The 3811-nt window shown below is 29.4% G+C and overlaps 1 protein-coding gene across 4 annotated transcripts in view; it reads right to left on the minus strand.

Moving 5' to 3' along the window:
* LOC106871357 (growth hormone secretagogue receptor type 1) overlaps positions 1 to 3811 on the minus strand; it is an 878042-nt gene that overhangs the window by 102658 nt on the left and 771573 nt on the right. For 3 of the 4 annotated variants that reach the window (XM_052967163.1, XM_014917765.2, XM_052967169.1), the window contains one exon: positions 1960 to 2103. The exons of the other annotated variant lie outside the window; for it this stretch is intronic. The gene's annotated coding sequence lies outside the window, so the exon portion shown is untranslated. The remainder of the gene's footprint in view (positions 1 to 1959; positions 2104 to 3811) is intronic. 4 annotated transcript variants of the gene reach the window in all.

The raw sequence follows: 3811 nt of genomic DNA on the forward strand, positions 1-3811 counted from the left end.
TATATATATATGTATGTATCTATCTATCTATCTATCTATCTATCTATATATATATATATGGGTGTGTGTGTGTATGATATGCATATATATATGTGTGTGTGTGTGTGTGTGTAAGTATGAATTTATGTAAGTATGTATGTTTTCATGTACTTATTTTTGTATGTATATGTAAGAATTTATAGGCACATATGCTTACACACATATACAAACGCACACGCATACATGCACGCACATACATATGTCTGGAAGAAATTTCTAATATTTTTATCCGAGATCCGTTAGAATTTGTTTGAAATACTTTTTCCAATATTGAATTACATCTATCACATTTGTATGCATTTACTGTTTTTGCTTTCTTTCCGTATGTTTCACGAACTGGCTTAAAAAAATTGACTATTATTCTTTGTGAATTCAGTCTCTCTCAATTCTTTTTTTTTTCAGACTGCAATATTTACTCTTTCGTTTTATAACGACTGTTTTGATATTCGGCATCCACAATATTGTTTAGGTTGTTCAACATTTGTTTTTGAACATTTCTCCATTGTTTACAACATGGCATAATTTCTGATTATGGGTCAGTCACTTGTTTTTGGCTTTTTAACATGATCTTTTATTCTTTGTTTTCTTTTGAAAAACGCACATATTTTGTCTTATCTGTTTAGAACAAGAGCATTCGTCTGAAATACACCTCTTCCTGTATGTAAATTTCAAAATTTAAAAGTAAGATTTTGTCAAGAGTCTAGTTTACATCACACCGTTGTGATTGTCTTTGTATTTTTTTTTTGCTCTTACGCGATTGCAAAATTTACCTAGACAGAAAAAATATGGGAACCTGTCTGAGTCGTGAGGAAATTCAAGGGAAAATAAACAACAGCACGATGCATGAGATACCAAAGCATTAAGGAAAATGTATTTCTTTAAAATTATACTAAATTAAATTGAAAGAATAACAGATGATTAAAAAATATATATAGGGCATAATCAATAAAATGTTAAAATGAATTAAACGCACTTAAAAATATTTTTTAAATGATAAAAATATAAACAATTTAAAATATTTAATATATAGAAATTTGATAGAATAAATCTATCAGCTTGAAAACATTATACACAGTCAATTCAGTAAAACAAAATTTAAAATATGATAATATATAATGAAAGCTACTTGAGTAAATGAGAAAATGTATTATTACAGTAACTTTCTATTCACTCTATTGGATATTTTTAAGGATGCTTTATTTTCTGTATGTTCGCTTCCCCACCTTCGTTATGCAGCATTCGATATAAAAGTGTGTTATTCACAACTTAGCACAAGAACACTCCTACTGGTTGTAAATTTTAATGTAATACATAATTCAGCCTTTCATCCACACATCCGTACATACATACTTACACACACACACGCACACACACACACACATACACACACACACAGATACACACACACACACACACACAGATGTATATGTGATCACTGATTGAGTTAAGAAGGGAAATCTCTCTATATTGAGGCCTATTGATACAATAATACGTGTCCATAGCTATTCTCTTGTCCCCAGACAATTGAATTTTTTTTGTTTTTGTTTTTCATAATGAACTATCAATTTAAAAGAATTCTTGATTCTTGAGTTTATTAATCCTTCTTATTTGAAGTTCGGTCCTGTTTGTTACGGAGTCATTGTTCTACTATTCCTTGAAGGTAAGAAATTTCAATACATTAGATTATGTCTTCTGCGCTACAAGACAACAGGATTAGATCCCTTTATCATCTTTACTGTACGGATGTATGCAACTGCCCGCTCTTAGTTATTTCTGTTAGCTAATATTCTTTTTATTTATGCTTATCGTCCAGCCCATGAATGAATTCTACTATTTTTATACATGTCTAAATGTCCATTCTTCTGAAAATAAGATAAGGATAATTGAGCTGATGACGCCTATTGATGCAGAACAACTTACTCTCAGCTATCCTCTTGTCTCCAGACAATCAGATTTTCATTTTCCTTATTGGCATGTCCGTTCTGTGAACTCTTCAGTCTTGAGATTATCTAACACTCATTTGAAGTTGGTACCAGTTATGTCAAAGCTATTGTTCAAACATACCTGAAAACAGAAATAATTTCAATAAATCATCAATCAACAATCTCTCTTATATGATAAGTACAAAATAAAATACAAAAATACAAAGACAATCATAACGGTGTGTTGCAAACTAGATTCCTGGCAAAAGCTTGCTTGTAAATTTTGAAATTTACATGCAAGAAGAGGTGTACTTCCAGGCGAATGCTCCAGTTCTAAACAGATATGACACAATATATGCGTTTTTCAAAAGAAGAAAAAAAAAAAACTAACACAACATAACGTTAAAAACACAAAAACAAGTGACTGACCCATAATCAGAAATTATGCCACGTTGTAAAAAATGGAGAAATGTTCGAAAAGAAATGTTGAACAATCTATTTATAGTTGTTAATCAAATATATGATACCGGCAAATTTCAGCTATTTCTCTTACCTCATTTTCACTTCAAATGTTAACTCACATAAACTACAAAAATATTATATGCATATGTATGTGGGTGTGAGTGCACCAATCTCTCCAATCTCTCTCTTTCTCTCTCTCTACATATGGATGTATGCATATATATATGCCAAAAAATCTCTCTAAGCTAGAAACCCTTGCATATGTATTATTGTAGCTATGATTAAATCACAATCAAGATCAATCATACAATATCAATGTATAATATATAACAATAGCAAAACACATCATGATACAAGAAATCAAGAAACTTTTAACAGGTTAATCCCTACGATTGGCAAGATAACTTAGAACAACGATATCATAAAAGATTGATAGACATTAAGCATATCAAGCACACTCTGTCATCACCAGCCCTTAAAAACATTGGCTATTATTCTTTATTTTGACACCCGAGCAATGCCATTCAAATTGTCGGTTTAAGTGCAATCGTATTAAATTAGTACATAATTATCATGTTCTCCAATAATAGTTTATTTCACCATTATATACTATATTAATTCCAATCGTTCAATTTATCAGTTTCTTAAATCTTGATTAGTCCATCATTATATACCATGTAGATCCAATGTATCAATTCTTTATCTTAACTGTATAATAAATTTGCTTTTCATGTGCCCTTTTAATGATGTTAGATATACAAGTTTAATTTTGAAATTTTAGTCCAATATATATATATAAATTTTAATTTCACATTTTAGCTATGGGTCTGTTATATTGGTGTAAATAAGTCTAAATGTACTTTACCATAGCATTTTAGATTAATGCCACCACATTGATTTTGTATACTGCATTAATTGATTATTTACATTATTATACACTATTTCATTTTATTTCATTATTTAATTTATAATTAGCCTTTAGTTATTCACATATTAATTAAGCAAATATTGGTATCTCAAGTATTTCAAACTTAGCATATGTAAAACAATTCTGATATATTATTCTTATTAATGAAAACTGTGAATAACTATTTATTGTATCTGTATACTATATAGCAACTTTTTTTTATATGCGCTTGACCTATGTGCTATATGATAAGATTTCTCCTGTTTGATTCATTATAAACTGGTCTACTAGTAGAGAAACTCCACCCCCCTAAGAAATTTTATAACCCTAAGAAATTTAATAACAATATCATCCATGTTTACTGTCTATATTGTTTACCCCTTACCCCAAAAAGAAAATACCATTGTTCTCTTAAGCCTTGAATCTCTAGGTCTGATACGATAGTCCATAAATCAGAACAAAAAAAAAAAAAAAAAAAAAA

This window comes from Octopus bimaculoides, chromosome 1 (genome assembly GCF_001194135.2).
Source record: "Octopus bimaculoides isolate UCB-OBI-ISO-001 chromosome 1, ASM119413v2, whole genome shotgun sequence".
Classification (NCBI taxonomy): Eukaryota; Metazoa; Mollusca; class Cephalopoda; order Octopoda; family Octopodidae; genus Octopus; species Octopus bimaculoides.